Source organism: Stenella coeruleoalba, assembly GCF_951394435.1.
Source record: "Stenella coeruleoalba genome assembly, contig: scaffold_62, whole genome shotgun sequence".
Taxonomy (NCBI): domain Eukaryota; kingdom Metazoa; phylum Chordata; class Mammalia; order Artiodactyla; family Delphinidae; genus Stenella; species Stenella coeruleoalba.
In genome coordinates this window covers 150,103-169,071 of record NW_027646189.1, presented here as the reverse complement: position 1 = coordinate 169,071, position 18,969 = coordinate 150,103, and the positions used below count along the sequence as shown (strand labels likewise).

General features: G+C 43.9%; 1 long non-coding RNA gene across 4 annotated transcripts in view; it reads right to left on the bottom strand.

The window, feature by feature from the left end:
• The window catches only part of LOC307181269, a 1,277,915-nt gene that overhangs the window by 1,167,315 nt on the left and 91,631 nt on the right, over positions 1–18,969 (bottom strand). For 2 of the 4 annotated variants that reach the window (XR_013826273.1, XR_013826274.1), the window contains exon 1: positions 11,034–11,096. The exons of the other annotated variants lie outside the window; for them this stretch is intronic. This is a non-coding gene — a long non-coding RNA (uncharacterized lncRNA). Of the gene's footprint in view, positions 1–11,033; positions 11,097–18,969 lie in introns of those variants that run through there. 4 annotated transcript variants of the gene reach the window in all.

Here is an 18,969-nt window from a genome sequence, read left to right as displayed (position 1 = left end):
CAGCAATGAAATCTGTGTCATCAGGCCCTTAGCAGCACAATGAGTGGATTCAGGTATGATGATTCTAACTGAAGTAAGTCACACAGAAAAAGAAACATCATAAGATATCAGTAATACACGGAATGTAAACTTGGCTACACAGGAACTGAATTACAGAACAGAACAGGGTCTCAAATTTAGAAAACCAACTTATGCTTGCTTAAGGGGAAAGGTGAGTTGGGGTGCTGCATAAAACCAGAGATTATAATGAGCACAGATAAAGTTCCTTAAGTCAAATATGGAATAGACAAGAGCTACTCCTTGCTCAACGAAATGGACTCAACACCGCATATTAAACGCCTAAGAATGTACCTGACTAGTAAGTATCTTAAAACCTATGGATTGCTATGTCTCCGAAAGAGAATCAAGCATGTGTACAGGGGCATAAACGCAGCAGTGATAGGATTGGAGAGGTTCGGTGAGCAAATGAAGACCCTTTGAAGTCATATTGCATGGTACCCATTACACGGGTCTTAACTTTCCAGGTTTAAGATATTCTTCCTTCAGCTAAAACATGCATGTGGAACCCAAGTATGATCAACCATGTGAACGGGAGACGTGTTCAAATATGTCTCAGTTTTCCTCCCCTGGTACTCGGGTGCAACATTCCAGACGCTTTACTAACACTCTCCCGACTTGGAGAGTCAGTCCCTTTAACATCCTGTTTGGCCCAGTTTGCAATTTGTGCGGAAGATGAACAGGAATAGCGAGAACCAATGAGAGGCTAGCTGGAGGTGTCTGGACGGGCAAATTTAACTCTCATTTCCCACCAGGAAGAGGAATTAACCAAAGGCTCAGCATGCCGGGCCGGAACCAGATTAGGGCCTGAAGCCATCATGCGGTGTTGCAGCCAGGTCACAAGAAAGCGAGTTGAAGATAGGAGCTCAGGGGCACTGTAATTCACAAACCTGCAGAGTTATAAATGACAGCTATCGTCCAAAAATAGACTGAAGTAAGGCTGCCAAGAGGACTTGAAAGCGGGGCAGAATTGCAGGAAACCGATTTCAGGAGGTAGACTGGAATTGCATTGAAAGCATAGGAAAAGAGGCAGAACGTCCACAATGATGCACTTGGCCAAAAAGGGCGTATGCGTTTTTTCCTGAATATATTCAGGAAAAAACGCATACGCCCTTTTTGGCCAACCAAGCAAGCTTGCAAAGGAAATCTGCACTACAATGAAGTCTCACTTCCCCCCGGTCAAAAGGGCCATCTGAAAAAAGTGTAAAATCCAGAAAGGCAACAGGCCATTGAGAACTGGGAGCCTTGTTATGCTGATGGGCGGGATGTAAATTGCCAACAGACACTTGGGAGAAGTGTATGGTGTTTCCTGAAACATCTAAAAAACAAAGCAACAGAGCCTAGGGCACTTCCACTTATGGTCCTATAGCTTAGGGAAATTAAAATCAAAAAGACACAGCCACCCCAAAGTTTGGAACGGCTCTGTTTACAAGAACCTCGTTTACAGTACAAGTTCAACATCGCAGAAAGTGAAAAATGGATAAAGAAGTTGTGGTATTCACTTACAAAGCAATATCACTCAGCAATGAAATCTATGTCATCAGGCCCTTAGCATCGCAATGAGTGGATTCAGGTATGATGATTCTAACTGAAATAAGTCACACAGAAAAAGAAACATCATAAGATATCACTAATACACGGAATGTAATCTTGCCCACACAGGAACTGAATTACAGAACAGAACAGGGTCTCAAATTTAGAAAACCAACTTATGCTTGCTTAAGGGTAAAGGTGAGTTGGGGTGCTGCATAAAACCAGAGATTGAAATGAGCACAGATAAAGTTCCTTAAGCCAAATATGGAATAGACAAGAGCTACTCCTTGCTCAACGAAATGGACTCAACACCCCATATTAAACGCCTAAGAATGTACCTGACTAGTAAGTATCTTAAAACCTATGGATTGCTATGTCTCCGAAAGAGAATCAAGCATGTGTACAGGGGCATAAACACAGCAGTGATAAGATTGGAGAGGTTCGGTGAGCAAATGAAGACCCTTTGAAGTCATATTGCATGGTACCCATTCCACGGGTTTCAACTACCTAGGTTTAAGGTATTCTTCCTTCAGCTAAAACATGCATGTGGAACCCAAGTATGATCAACCATGTGAACGGGAGACGTGTTCAAATATGTCTCAGTTTTCCTCCCCTGGTACTCGGGTGCAACATTCCAGACGCTTTACTAACACTCTCCCCACTTGGAAGTCAGTCCCTTTAACCTCCTGTTTGGCCCAGTTTGCAATTTCTGCGGAAGATGAACAGGAATAGCGAGAATCAATGAGAGGCTAGCTGGAGGTGTCTGGACGGGCAAATTTAACTCTCATTTCCCACCAGGAAAAGGAATTAACCAAAGGCTCAGCATGCCGTGCCGGAACCAGATTAGAGCCTGAAGCCATCCTGCGGTGTTGCGGCCAGCTCAAAAGAAAGCGAGTTGAAGAAAGGAGCTCAGGGGCACTGTAATTCACAAACCTGCAGAGTTATAAATGACAGCTATCGTCCAAAAATAGACTGAAGTAAGGCTGCCAAGAGGACTTGAAAGCGGGGCAGAATTGCAGGAAACCGATTTCAGGAGGTAGACTGGAATTGCATTAAAAGCATAGGAAAAGAGGCAGAACGTCCACAATGATGCACTTGGCCAAAAAGGGCGTATGCGTTTTTTCCTGAATATATTCAGGAAAAAACGCATACGCCCTTTTTGGCCAACCAAGCAAGCTTGCAAAGGAAATCTGCACTACAATGAAGTCTCACTTCCCCCCGGTCAAAAGGGCCATCTGAAAAAAGTGTAAAATCCAGAAAGGCAGGACAGGCCATGGAGAACTGGGAGCCTTGTTATGCTGATGGGCGGGATGTAAATTGCCAACAACCACTCGGGAGAAGTGTATGGTGTTTCCTGAAACATCTAAAAAACAAAGCAACAGAACCTAGGGCACTTCCACTTATGGTCCTATAGCTTAGGGAAATTAAAATCAAAAAGACACAGCCACCCCAAAGTTTGGGACGCCTCTGTTTACAGGAACCTCCTTTACAGTACAAGTTCAACATCGCAGAAAGTGAAAAATGGATAAAGAAGTTGTGGTATTTACTTACAAAGCAATATCACTCAGCAATGAAATCTGTGTCATCAGGCCCTTAGCAGCACAATGAGTGGATTCAGGTATGATGATTCTAACTTAAGTAAGTCACACAGAAAAAGAAACATCATAAGATATCAGTAATACACGGAATGTAAACTTGGCTACACAGGAACTGAATTACAGAACAGAACAGGGTCTCAAATTTAGAAAACCAACTTATGCTTGCTTAAGGGTTAAGGTGAGTTGGGGTGCTGCATAAAACCAGAGATTGAAATGAGCACAGATAAAGTTCCTTAAGTCAAATATGGAATAGACAAGAGCTACTCCTTGCTCAACGAAATGGACTCAACACCGCATATTAAACGCCTAAGAATGTACCTGACTAGTAAGTATCTTAAAAACCTATGGATTGCTATGTCTCCGAAAGAGAATCAAGCATGTGTACAGTGGCATAAACGCAGCAGTGATAGGATTGGAGAGGTTCGGTGAGCAAATGAAGACCCTTTGAAGTCATATTGCATGGTACCCATTACACGGGTCTTAACTCTCCAGGTTTAAGGTATTCTTCCTTCAGCTAAAACATGCATGTGGAACCCAAGTATGGTCAACCATGTGAACGGGAGACGTGTTCAAATATGTCTCAGTTTTCCTCCCCTGGTACTCGGGTGCAACATTCCAGACGCTTTACTAACACTCTCCCCACTTGGAGAGTCAGCGCCTTTAACCTCCTGTTTGGCCCAGTTTGCAATTTCTGCGGAAGATGAACAGGAATAGCGAGAACCAATGAGAGACTAGCTGGAGGTGTCTGGACGGGCAAATTTAACTCTCATTTCCCACCAGGAAGAGGAAATAACCAAAGGCTCAGCGTGCCGTGCCGGAACCAGATTAGGGCCTGAAGCCATCCTGCGGTGTTGCGGCCACGTCACAAGAAAGCAAGTTGAAGAAAGGAGCTCAGGGGCACTGTAATGCACAAACCTGCAGAGTTATAAATGACAGCTATCGTCCAAAAATAGACTGAAGTAAGGCTGCCAAGAGGACTTGAAAGCGGGGCAGAATTGCAGGAAACCGATTTCAGGAGGTAGACTGGAATTGCATTGAAAGCATAGGAAAAGAGGCAGAACGTCCACAATGATGCACTTGGCCAAAAAGGGCGTATGCGTTTTTTCCTGAATATATTCAGGAAAAAACGCATACGCCCTTTTTGGCCAACCAAGCAAGCTTGCAAAGGAAATCTGCACTACAATGAAGTCTCACTTCCCCCCGGTCAAAAGGGCCATCTGAAAAAAGTGTAAAATCCAGAAAGGCAGGACAGGCCATGGAGAACTGGGAGCCTTGTTATGCTGATGGGCGGGATGTAAATTGCCAACAACCACTCGGGAGAAGTGTATGGTGTTTCCTGAAACATCTAAAAAACAAAGCAACAGAACCTAGGGCACTTCCACTTATGGTCCTATAGCTTAGGGAAATTAAAATCAAAAAGACACAGCCACCCCAAAGTTTGGAACGGCTCCGTTTACAACAACCTCGTTTACAGTACAAGTTCAACATCGCAGAAAGTGAAAAATGGATAAAGAAGTTGTGGTATTTACTTACAAAGCAATATCACTCAGCAATGAATTCCATGTCATCAGGCCCCTAGCATCACAATGAGTGGATTCAGGTATGATGATTCTAACTGAAATAAGTCACACAGAAAAAGAAACATCATAAGGTATCAGTAATACACGGAATGTAAACTTGGCTACACAGGAACTGAATTACAGAACAGAACAGGGTCTCAAATTTAGAAAACCAACTTATGCTTGCTTAAGGGGAAAGGTGAGTTGGGGTGCTGCATAAAACCAGAGATTGAAATGAGCACAGATAAAGTTCCTTAAGCCAAATATGGAATAGACAAGAGCTACTCTTTGCTCAATGAAATGGACTCAAAACCCCATATTAAACCCCTAAGAATGTACCTGACTAGTAAGTATCTTAAAACCTATGGATTGCTATGTCTCCAAAAGAGAATCAAGCGTGTGTACAGGGGAATAAACACAGCAGTGATAGGATTGGAGAGGTTCGGTGAGCAAATGAAGACCCTTTGAAGTTATATTGCATGGTACCCATTGCACGGGTCTCAACTCTCCAGTTTTCAGGTATTCTTCCTTCAGCTAAAACATGCATGTGGAACCCAGAGTATGATCAACCATGTGAACGGGAGACGTGTTCAAATATGTCTCAGTTTTCCTCCCCTGGTACTCGGGTGCAACATTCCAGACGCTTTACTAACACTCTCCCCACTTGGAGAGTCAGTCCCTTTAACATCCTGTTTGGCCCAGTTTGCAATTTCTGCGGAAGATGAACAGGAATAGCGAGAACCAATGAGAGGCTAGCTGGAGGTGTCTGGACGGGCAAATTTAACTCTCATTTCCCACCAGGAAGAGGAAATAACCAAAGGCTCAGCGTGCCGTACCGGAACCAGATTAGAGCCTGAAGCCATCCTGCGGTGTTGCGGCCAGCTCAAAAGAAAGCGAGTTGAACAAAGGAGCTCAGGGGCACTGTAATTCACAAACCTGCAGAGTTATAAATGACAGCTATCGTCCAAAAATAGACTGAAGTAAGGCTGCCAAGAGGACTTGAAAGCGGGGCAGAATTGCAGGAAACCGATTTCAGGAGGTAGACTGGAATTGCATTGAAAGCATAGGAAAAGAGGCAGAACGTCCACAATGATGCACTTGGCCAAAAAGGGCGTATGCGTTTTTTCCTGAATATATTCAGGAAAAAACGCATACGCCCTTTTTGGCCAACCAAGCAAGCTTGCAAAGGAAATCTGCACTACAATGAAGTCTCACTTCCCCCCGGTCAAAAGGGCCATCTGAAAAAAGTGTAAAATCCAGAAAGGCAGGACAGGCCATGGAGAACTGGGAGCCTTGTTATGCTGATGGGCGGGATGTAAATTGCCAACAACCACTCGGGAGAAGTGTATGGTGTTTCCTGTAACATCTAAAAAACAAAGCAACAGAGCCTAGGGCACTTCCACTTATGGTCCTATAGCTTAGGGAAATTAAAATCAAAAAGACACAGCCACCCCAAAGTTTGGAACGGCTCTGTTTACAAGAACCTCGTTTACAGTACAAGTTCAACATCGCAGAAAGTGAAAAATGGATAAAGAACTTGTGGTACTTACGTACAATGCAGTATCACTCAGCAATGAAATCTATGTCATCAGGCCCGTAGCAGCATAATGAGTAGATCAGGTACGATGATTCTAACTGAAATAAGTCACACAGAAAAAGAAACATCATAAGATATCAGTAATACACGGAATGTAAACTTGGCTACACAGGAACTGAATTCCAAAACAGAACAGGGTCTCAAATTTAGAAAACCAACTTATGCTTGCTTAAGGGTAGAGGTGAGTTGGGTTGCTGCATAAAACCAGAGATTGAAATGAGCACAGATAAAGTTCCTTAAGCCAAATATGGAATAGACAAGAGCTACTCCTTGCTCAACGAAATGGACTCAACACCGCATATTAAACGCCTAAGAATGTACCTGACTAGTAAGTATCTTAAAACCTATGGATTGCTATGTCTCCAAAAGAGAATCAAGCATGTGTACAGGGGCATAAACGCAGCAGTGATAGGATTGGAGAGGTTCGGTGAGCAAATGAAGACCCTTTGAAGTCATATTGCATGGTACCCATTCCACGGGTTTCAACTACCCAGGTTTTAGGTATTCTTCCTTCAGCTAAAACATGCATGTGGAACCCAAGTATGATCAACCATGTGAACGGGAGACGTGTTCAAATATGTCTCAGTTTTCCTCCCCTGGTACTCGGGTGCAACATTCCAGACGCTTTACTAACACTCTCCCCACTTGGAGAGTCAGCGCCTTTAACCTCCTGTTTGGCCCAGTTTGCAATTTCTGCGGAAGATGAACAGGAATAGCGAGAACCAATGAGAGGCTAGCTGGAGGTGTCTGGACGGGCAAATTTAACTCTCATTTCCCACCAGGAAGAGGAAATAACCAAAGGCTCAGCGTGCCGTGCCGGAACCAGATTAGGGCCTGAAGCCATCCTGCGGTGTTGCGGCCACGTCACAAGAAAGCAAGTTGAAGAAAGGAGCTCAGGGGCACTGTAATGCACAAACCTGCAGAGTTATAAATGACAGCTATCGTCCAAAAATAGACTGAAGTAAGGCTGCCAAGAGGACTTGAAAGCGGGGCAGAATTGCAGGAAACCGATTTCAGGAGGTAGACTGGAATTGCATTGAAAGCATAGGAAAAGAGGCAGAACGTCCACAATGATGCACTTGGCCAAAAAGGGCGTATGCGTTTTTTCCTGAATATATTCAGGAAAAAACGCATACGCCCTTTTTGGCCAACCAAGCAAGCTTGCAAAGGAAATCTGCACTACAATGAAGTCTCACTTCCCCCCGGTCAAAAGGGCCATCTGAAAAAAGTGTAAAATCCAGAAAGGCAGGACAGGCCATGGAGAACTGGGAGCCTTGTTATGCTGATGGGCGGGATGTAAATTGCCAACAGACACTCGGGAGAAGTGTATGGTGTTTCCTGAAACATCTAAAAAACAAAGCAACAGAGCCTAGGGCACTGCCACTTATGGTCCTATAGCTTAGGGAAGTTAAAATCAAAAAGACACAGCCACCCCAAAGTTTGGGACGCCTCTGTTTACAAGAACCTCGTTTACAGTACAAGTTCAACATCGCAGAAAGTGAAAAATGGATAAAGAAGTTGTGGTATTTACTTACAAAGCAATATCACTCAGCAATGAATTCCATGTCATCAGGCCCCTAGCATCACAATGAGTGGATTCAGGTATGATGATTCTAACTGAAATAAGTCACACAGAAAAAGAAACATCATAAGATATCAGTAATACACGGAATGTAAACTTGGCTACACAGGAACTGAATTACAGAACAGAACAAGGTCTCAAATTTAGAAAACCAACTTATGCTTGCTTAAGGGGAAAGGTGAGTTGGGGTGCTGCATAAAACCAGAGATTGAAATGAGCACAGATAAAGTTCCTTAAGCCAAATATGGAATAGACAAGAGCTACTCTTTGCTCAATGAAATGGACTCAAAACCCCATATTAAACCCCTAAGAATGTACCTGACTAGTAAGTATCTTAAAACCTATGGATTGCTATGTCTCCAAAAGAGAATCAAGCGTGTGTACAGGGGAATAAACACAGCAGTGATAGGATTGGAGAGGTTCGGTGAGCAAATGAAGACCCTTTGAAGTTATATTGCATGGTACCCATTGCACGGGTCTCAACTCTCCAGTTTTCAGGTATTCTTCCTTCAGCTAAAACATGCATGTGGAACCCAGAGTATGATCAACCATGTGAACGGGAGACGTGTTCAAATATGTCTCAGTTTTCCTCCCCTGGTACTCGGGTGCAACATTCCAGACGCTTTACTAACACTCTCCCCACTTGGAGAGTCAGTCCCTTTAACATCCTGTTTGGCCCAGTTTGCAATTTCTGCGGAAGATGAACAGGAATAGCGAGAACCAATGAGAGGCTAGCTGGAGGTGTCTGGACGGGCAAATTTAACTCTCATTTCCCACCAGGAAGAGGAAATAACCAAAGGCTCAGCGTGCCGTACCGGAACCAGATTAGAGCCTGAAGCCATCCTGCGGTGTTGCGGCCAGCTCAAAAGAAAGCGAGTTGAACAAAGGAGCTCAGGGGCACTGTAATTCACAAACCTGCAGAGTTATAAATGACAGCTATCGTCCAAAAATAGACTGAAGTAAGGCTGCCAAGAGGACTTGAAAGCGGGGCAGAATTGCAGGAAACCGATTTCAGGAGGTAGACTGGAATTGCATTGAAAGCATAGGAAAAGAGGCAGAACGTCCACAATGATGCACTTGGCCAAAAAGGGCGTATGCGTTTTTTCCTGAATATATTCAGGAAAAAACGCATACGCCCTTTTTGGCCAACCAAGCAAGCTTGCAAAGGAAATCTGCACTACAATGAAGTCTCACTTCCCCCCGGTCAAAAGGGCCATCTGAAAAAAGTGTAAAATCCAGAAAGGCAGGACAGGCCATGGAGAACTGGGAGCCTTGTTATGCTGATGGGTGGGATGTAAATTGCCAACAACCACTGGGGAGAAGTGTATGGTGTTTCCTGAAACATCTAAAAAACAAAGCAACAGAGCCTAGGGCACTTCCACTTATGGTCCTATAGCTTAGGGAAATTAAAATCAAAAAGACACAGCCACCCCAAAGTTTGGAACGGCTCTGTTTACAAGAACCTCGTTTACAGTACAAGTTCAACATCGCAGAAAGTGAAAAATGGATAAAGAACTTGTGGTACTTACGTACAATGCAGTATCACTCAGCAATGAAATCTATGTCATCAGGCCCGTAGCAGCATAATGAGTAGATCAGGTACGATGATTCTAACTGAAATAAGTCACACAGAAAAAGAAACATCATAAGATATCAGTAATACACGGAATGTAAACTTGGCTACACAGGAACTGAATTCCAAAACAGAACAGGGTCTCAAATTTAGAAAACCAACTTATGCTTGCTTAAGGGTAGAGGTGAGTTGGGTTGCTGCATAAAACCAGAGATTGAAATGAGCACAGATAAAGTTCCTTAAGCCAAATATGGAATAGACAAGAGCTACTCCTTGCTCAACGAAATGGACTCAACACCGCATATTAAACGCCTAAGAATGTACCTGACTAGTAAGTATCTTAAAACCTATGGATTGCTATGTCTCCAAAAGAGAATCAAGCATGTGTACAGGGGCATAAACGCAGCAGTGATAGGATTGGAGAGGTTCGGTGAGCAAATGAAGACCCTTTGAAGTCATATTGCATGGTACCCATTCCACGGGTTTCAACTACCCAGGTTTTAGGTATTCTTCCTTCAGCTAAAACATGCATGTGGAACCCAAGTATGATCAACCATGTGAACGGGAGACGTGTTCAAATATGTCTCAGTTTTCCTCCCCTGGTACTCGGGTGCAACATTCCAGACGCTTTACTAACACTCTCCCCACTTGGAGAGTCAGCGCCTTTAACCTCCTGTTTGGCCCAGTTTGCAATTTCTGCGGAAGATAAACAGGAATAGCGAGAACCAATGAGAGGCTAGCTGGAGGTGTCTGGACGGGCAAATTTAACTCTCATTTCCCACCAGGAAGAGGAAATAACCAAAGGCTCAGCATGCCGTACCAGAACCAGATTAGGGCCTGAAGCCATCCTGCGGTGTTGCGGCCAGCTCAAAAGAAAGCGAGTTGAACAAAGGAGCTCAGGGGCACTGTAGTTCACAAACCTGCAGAGTTATAAATGACAGCTATCGTCCAAAAATATACTGAAGTAAGGCTGCCAAGAGGACTTGAAAGCGGGGCAGAATTGCAGGAAACCGATTTCAGGAGGTAGACTGGAATTGCATTGAAAGCATAGGAAAAGAGGCAGAACGTCCACAATGATGCACTTGGCCAAAAAGGGCGTATGCGTTTTTTCCTGAATATATTCAGGAAAAAACGCATACGCCCTTTTTGGCCAACCAAGCAAGCTTGCAAAGGAAATCTGCACTACAATGAAGTCTCACTTCCCCCCGGTCAAAAGGGCCATCTGAAAAAAGTGTAAAATCCAGAAAGGCAGGACAGGCCATGGAGAACTGGGAGCCTTGTTATGCTGATGGGCGGGATGTAAATTGCCAACAACCACTCGGGAGAAGTGTATGGTGTTTCCTGAAACATCTAAAAAACAAAGCAACAGAGCCTAGGGCACTTCCACTTATGGTCCTATAGCTTAGGGAAATTAAAATCAAAAAGACACAGCCACCCCAAAGTTTGGAACGGCTCTGTTTACAAGAACCTCGTTTACAGTACAAGTTCAACATCGCAGAAAGTGAAAAATGGATAAAGAACTTGTGGTACTTACGTACAATGCAGTATCACTCAGCAATGAAATCTATGTCATCAGGCCTGTAGCAGCATAATGAGTAGATTCAGGTACGATGATTCTAACTGAAATAAGTCACACAGAAAAAGAAACATCATAAGATATCACTAATACACGGAATGTAAACTTGGCTACACAGGAACTGAATTCCAAAACAGAACAGGGTCTGAAATTTAGAAAACCAACTTATGCTTGCTTAAGGGGAAAGGTGAGTTGGGTTGCTGTATAAAACCAGAGATTGAAATGAGCACAGATAAAGTTCCTTAAGCCAAATATGGAATAGACAAGAGCTACTCCTTGCTCAACGAAATGGACTCAACACCGCATATTAAACGCCTAAGAATGTACCTGACTAGTAAGTATCTTAAAACCTATGGATTGCTATGTCTCCGAAAGAGAATCAAGCATGTGTACAGGGGCATAAACGCAGCAGTGATAGGATTGGAGAGGTTCGGTGAGCAAATGAAGACCCTTTGAAGTCATATTGCATGGTACCCATTCCACGGGTTTCAACTACCCAGGTTTTAGGTATTCTTCCTTCAGCTAAAACATTCATGTGGAACCCAAGTATGATCAACCATGTGAACGGGAGACGTGTTCAAATATGTCTCAGTTTTCCTCCCCTGGTACTCGGGTGCAACATTCCAGACGCTTTACTAACACTCTCCCCACTTGGAGAGTCAGCGCCTTTAACCTCCTGTTTGGCCCAGTTTGCAATTTCTGCGGAAGATGAACAGGAATAGCGAGAACCAATGAGAGGCTAGCTGGAGGTGTTAGGACGGGCAAATTTAACTCTCATTTCCCACCAGGAAGAGGAAATAACCAAAGGCTCAGCGTGCCGTACCGGAACCAGATTAGAGCCTGAGGCCATCCTGCGGTGTTGCGGCCAGCTCAAAAGAAAGCGAGTTGAACAAAGGAGCTCAGGGGCACTGTAATTCACAAACCTGCAGAGTTATAAATGACAGCTATCGTCCAAAAATATACTGAAATAAGGCTGCCAAGAGGACTTGAAAGCGGGGCAGAATTGCAGGAAACCGATTTCAGGAGGTAGACTGGAATTGCATTGAAAGCATAGGAAAAGAGGCAGAACGTCCACAATGATGCACTTGGCCAAAAAGGGCGTATGCGTTTTTTCCTGAATATATTCAGGAAAAAACGCATACGCCCTTTTTGGCCAACCAAGCAAGCTTGCAAAGGAAATCTGCACTACAATGAAGTCTCACTTCCCCCCGGTCAAAAGGGCCATCTGAAAAAAGTGTAAAATCCAGAAAGGCAGGACAGGCCATGGAGAACTGGGAGCCTTGTTATGCTGATGGGCGGGATGTAAATTGCCAACAACCACTCGGGAGAATTGTATGGTGTTTCCTGAAACATCTAAAAAACAAAGCAACAGAACCTAGGGCACTTCCACTTATGGTCCTATAGCTTAGGGAAATTAAAATCAATAAGACACAGCCACCCCAAAGTTTGGGACGCCTCTGTTTACAAGAACCTCGTTTACAGTACAAGTTCAACATCGCAGAAAGTGAAAAATGGATAAAGAAGTTGTGGTATTTACTTACAAAGCAATATCACTCAGCAATGAAATCTGTGTCATCAGGCCCGTAGCAGCACAATGAGTGGATTCAGGTATGATGATTCTAACTGAAGTAAGTCACACAGAAAAAGAAACATCATAAGATATCAGTAATACACGGAATGTAAACTTGGCTACACAGGAACTGAATTACAGAACAGAACAGGGTCTCAAATTTAGAAAACCAACTTATGCTTGCTTAAGGGTAAAGGTGAGTTGGGGTGCTGCATAAAACCAGAGATTGAAATGAGCACAGATAAAGTTCCTTAAGTCAAATATGGAATAGACGAGAGCTACTCCTTGCTCAACGAAATGGACTCAACACCGCATATTAAACGCCTAAGAATGTACATGACTAGTAAGTATCTTAAAAACCTATGGATTGCTATGTCTCCGAAAGAGAATCAAGCATGTGTACAGGGGCATAAACGCAGCAGTGATAGGATTGGAGAGGTTCGGTGAGCAAATGAAGACCCTTTGAAGTCATATTGCATGGTACCCATTACACGGGTCTTAACTCTCCAGGTTTAAGGTATTCTTCCTTCAGCTAAAACATGCATGTGGAACCCAAGTATGATCAACCATGTGAACGGGAGACGTGTTCAAATATGTCTCAGTTTTCCTCCCCTGGTACTCGGGTGCAACATTCCAGAGGCTTTACTAACACTCTCCCCACTTGGAGAGTCAGCGCCTTTAACCTCCTGTTTGGCCCAGTTTGCAATTTCTGCGGAAGATGAACAGGAATAGCGAGAACCAATGAGAGACTAGCTGGAGGTGTCTGGACGGGCAAATTTAACTCTCATTTCCCACCAGGAAAAGGAAATAACCAAAGGCTCAGCGTGCCGTGCCGGAACCAGATTAGGGCCTGAAGCCATCCTGTGGTGTTGCGGCCAGGTCACAAGAAAGCAAGTTGAAGAAAGGAGCTCAGGGGCACTGTAATGCACAAACCTGCAGAGTTATAAATGACAGCTATCGTCCAAAAATAGACTGAAGTAAGGCTGCCAAGAGGACTTGAAAGCGGGGCAGAATTGCAGGAAACCGATTTCAGGAGGTAGACTGGAATTGCATTGAAAGCATAGGAAAAGAGGCAGAACGTCCACAATGATGCACTTGGCCAAAAAGGGCGTATGCGTTTTTTCCTGAATATATTCAGGAAAAAACGCATACGCCCTTTTTGGCCAACCAAGCAAGCTTGCAAAGGAAATCTGCACTACAATGAAGTCTCACTTCCCCCCGGTCAAAAGAGCCATCTGAAAAAAGTGTAAAATCCAGAAAGGCAGGACAGGCCATGGAGAACTGGGAGCCTTGTTATGCTGATGGGCGGAATGTAAATTGCCAACAACCACTCAGGAGAAGTGTATGGTGTTTCCTGAAACATCTAAAAAACAAAGCAACAGAGCCTAGGGCACTTCCACTTATGGTCCTATAGCTTAGGGAAATTAAAATCAAAAAGACACAGCCACCCCAATGTTTGGGACGCCTCCGTTTACAAGGACCTCGTTTACCGTACAAGTTCAATATCACAGAAAGTGAAAAATGGATAAAGAACTTGTGGTACTTACGTACAATGCAGTATCACTCAGCAATGAAATCTATGTCATCAGGCCCGTAGCAGCATAATGAGTGGATTCAGGTACAATGATTCTAAGTGAAATAAGTCACACAGAAAAAGAAACATCATAAGATATCACTAATACACGGAATGTAAACTTGGCTACACAGGAACTGCATTCCAAAACAGAACAGGGTCTCAAATTTAGAAAACCAACTTATGCTTGCTTAAGGGGAAAGGTGAGTTGGGGTGCTGCATAAAACCAGAGATTGAAATGAGCACAGATAAAGTTCCTTAAGTCAAATATGGAATAGACAAGAGCTACTCCTTGCTCAACGAAATGGACTCAACACCGCATATTAAACGCCTAAGAATGTACCTGACTAGTAAGTATCTTAAAAACCTATGGATTGCTATGTCTCCGAAAGAGAATCAAGCATGTGTACAGGGGCATAAACGCAGCAGTGATAGGATTGGAGAGGTTCGGTGAGCAAATGAAGACCCTTTGAAGTCATATTGCATGGTACCCATTACACGGATCTTAACTCTCCATGTTTAAGGTATTCTTCCTTCAGCTAAAACATGCATGTGGAACCCAAGTATGATCAACCATATGAACGGGAGACGTGTTCAAATATGTCTCAGTTTTCCTCCCCTGGTACTCGGGTGCAACATTCCAGACGCTTTACTAACACTCTCCCCACTTGGAGAGTCAGCGCCTTTAACCTCCTGTTTGGCCCAGTTTGCAATTTCTGCGGAAGATGAACAGGAATAGCGAGAACCAATGAGAGACTAGCTGGAGGTGTCTGGACGGGCAAATTTAACTCTCATTTCCCACCAGGAAGAGGAAATAACCAAAGGCTCAGCGTGCCGTGCCGGAACCAGATTAGGGCCTGAAGCCATCCTGCGGTGTTGCGGCCAGGTCAAAAGAAAGCAAGTTGAAGAAAGGAGCTCAGGGGCACTGTAATTCACAAACCTGCAGAGTTATAAATGACAGCTATCGTCCAAAAATAGACTGAAGTAAGGCTGCCAAGAGGACTTGAAAGCGGGGCAGAATTGCAGGAAACCGATTTCAGGAGGTAGACTGGAATTGCATTGAAAGCATAGGAAAAGAGGCAGAACGTCCACAATGATGCACTTGGCCAAAAAGGGCGTATGCGTTTTTTCCTGAATATATTCAGGAAAAAACGCATACGCCCTTTTTGGCCAACCAAGCAAGCTTGCAAAGGAAATCTGCACTACAATGAAGTCTCACTTCCCCCCGGTCAAAAGAGCCATCTGAAAAAAGTGTAAAATCCAGAAAGGCAGGACAGGCCATGGAGAACTGGGAGCCTTGTTATGCTGATGGGCGGGATGTAAATTGCCAACAACCACTCGGGAGAAGTGTATGGTGTTTCCTGAAACATCTAAAAAACAAAGCAACAGAGCCTAGGGCACTTCCACTTATGGTCCTATAGCTTAGGGAAATTAAAATCAAAAAGACACAGCCACCCCAATGTTTGGGACGCCTCCGTTTACAAGGACCTCGTTTACCGTACAAGTTCAATATCACAGAAAGTGAAAAATGGATAAAGAACTTGTGGTACTTACGTACAATGCAGTATCACTCAGCAATGAAATCTATGTCATCAGGCCCGTAGCAGCATAATGAGTGGATTCAGGTACAATGATTCTAAGTGAAATAAGTCACACAGAAAAAGAAACATCATAAGATATCACTAATACACGGAATGTAAACTTGGCTACACAGGAACTGCATTCCAAAACAGAACAGGGTCTCAAATTTAGAAAACCAACTTATGCTTGCTTAAGGGGAAAGGTGAGTTGGGGTGCTGCATAAAACCAGAGATTGAAATGAGCACAGATAAAGTTCCTTAAGTCAAATATGGAATAGACAAGAGCTACTCCTTGCTCAACGAAATGGACTCAACACCGCATATTAAACGCCTAAGAATGTACCTGACTAGTAAGTATCTTAAAAACCTATGGATTGCTATGTCTCCGAAAGAGAATCAAGCATGTGTACAGGGGCATAAACGCAGCAGTGATAGGATTGGAGAGGTTCGGTGAGCAAATGAAGACCCTTTGAAGTCATATTGCATGGTACCCATTACACGGATCTTAACTCTCCATGTTTAAGGTATTCTTCCTTCAGCTAAAACATGCATGTGGAACCCAAGTATGATCAACCATGTGAACGGGAGACGTGTTCAAATATGTCTCAGTTTTCCTCCCCTGGTACTCGGGTGCAACATTCCAGACGCTTTACTAACACTCTCCCCACTTGGAGAGTCAGCGCCTTTAACCTCCTGTTTGGCCCAGTTTGCAATTTCTGCGGAAGATGAACAGGAATAGCGAGAACCAATGAGAGACTAGCTGGAGGTGTCTGGACGGGCAAATTTAACTCTCATTTCCCACCAGGAAGAGGAAATAACCAAAGGCTCAGCGTGCCGTGCCGGAACCAGATTAGGGCCTGAAGCCATCCTGCGGTGTTGCGGCCAGGTCAAAAGAAAGCAAGTTGAAGAAAGGAGCTCAGGGGCACTGTAATTCACAAACCTGCAGAGTTATAAATGACAGCTATCGTCCAAAAATAGACTGAAGTAAGGCTGCCAAGAGGACTTGAAAGCGGGGCAGAATTGCAGGAAACCGATTTCAGGAGGTAGACTGGAATTGCATTGAAAGCATAGGAAAAGAGGCAGAACGTCCACAATGATGCACTTGGCCAAAAAGGGCGTATGCGTTTTTTCCTGAATATATTCAGGAAAAAACGCATACGCCCTTTTTGGCCAACCAAGCAAGCTTGCAAAGGAAATCTGCACTACAATGAAGTCTCACTTCCCCCCGGTCAAAAGAGCCATCTGAAAAAAGTGTAAAATCCAGAAAGGCAGGACAGGCCATGGAGAACTGGGAGCCTTGTTATGCTGATGGGCGGGATGTAAATTGCCAACAACCACTCAGGAGAAGTGTATGGTGTTTCCTGAAACATCTAAAAAACAAAGCAACAGAGCCTAGGGCACTTCCACTTATGGTCCTATAGCTTAGGGAAATTAAAATCAAAAAGACACAGCCACCCCAATGTTTGGGACGCCTCCGTTTACAAGGACCTCGTTTACCGTACAAGTTCAATATCACAGAAAGTGAAAAATGGATAAAGAACTTGTGGTACTTACGTACAATGCAGTATCACTCAGCAATGAAATCTATGTCATCAGGCCCGTAGCAGCATAATGAGTGGATTCAGGTACAATGATTCTAAGTGAAATAAGTCACACAGAAAAAGAAACATCATAAGATATCACTAATACACGGAATGTAAACTTGGCTACACAGGAACTGCATTCCAAAACAGAACAGGGTCTCAAATTTAGAAAACCAACTTATGCTTGCTTAAGGGGAAAGGTGAGTTGGGGTGCTGCATAAAACCAGAGATTGAAATGAGCACAGATAAAGTTCCTTAAGTCAAATATGGAATAGACAAGAGCTACTCCTTGCTCAACGAAATGGACTCAACACCGCATATTAAACGCCTAAGAATGTACCTGACTAGTAAGTATCTTAAAAACCTATGGATTGCTATGTCTCCGAAAGAGAATCAAGCATGTGTACAGGGGCATAAACGCAGCAGTGATAGGATTGGAGAGGTTCGGTGAGCAAATGAAGACCCTTTGAAGTCATATTGCATGGTACCCATTACACGGATCTTAACTCTCCATGTTTAAGGTATTCTTCCTTCAGCTAAAACATGCATGTGGAACCCAAGTATGATCAACCATATGAACGGGAGACGTGTTCAAATATGTCTCAGTTTTCCTCCCCTGGTACTCGGGTGCAACATTCCAGACGCTTTACTAACACTCTCCCCACTTGGAGAGTCAGCGCCTTTAACCTCCTGTTTGGCCCAGTTTGCAATTTCTGCGGAAGATGAACAGGAATAGCGAGAACCAATGAGAGACTAGCTGGAGGTGTCTGGACGGGCAAATTTAACTCTCATTTCCCACCAGGAAGAGGAAATAACCAAAGGCTCAGCGTGCCGTGCCGGAACCAGATTAGGGCCTGAAGCCATCCTGCGGTGTTGCGGCCAGGTCAAAAGAAAGCAAGTTGAAGAAAGGAGCTCAGGGGCACTGTAATTCACAAACCTGCAGAGTTATAAATGACAGCTATCGTCCAAAAATAGACTGAAGTAAGGCTGCCAAGAGGACTTGAAAGCGGGGCAGAATTGCAGGAAACCGATTTCAGGAGGTAGACTGGAATTGCATTGAAAGCATAGGAAAAGAGGCAGAACGTCCACAATGATGCACTTGGCCAAAAAGGGCGTATGCGTTTTTTCCTGAATATATTCAGGAAAAAACGCATACGCCCTTTTTGGCCAACCAAGCAAGCTTGCAAAGGAAATCTGCACTACAATGAAGTCTCACTTCCCCCCGGTCAAAAGAGCCATCTGAAAAAAGTGTAAAATCCAGAAAGGCAGGACAGGCCATGGAGAACTGGGAGCCTTGTTATGCTGATGGGCGGGATGTAAATTGCCAACAACCACTCGGGAGAAGTGTATGGTGTTTCCTGAAACATCTAAAAAACAAAGCAACAGAGCCTAGGGCACTTCCACTTATGGTCCTATAGCTTAGGGAAATTAAAATCAAAAAGACACAGCCACCCCAATGTTTGGGACGCCTCCGTTTACAAGGACCTCGTTTACCGTACAAGTTCAATATCACAGAAAGTGAAAAATGGATAAAGAACTTGTGGTACTTACGTACAATGCAGTATCACTCAGCAATGAAATCTATGTC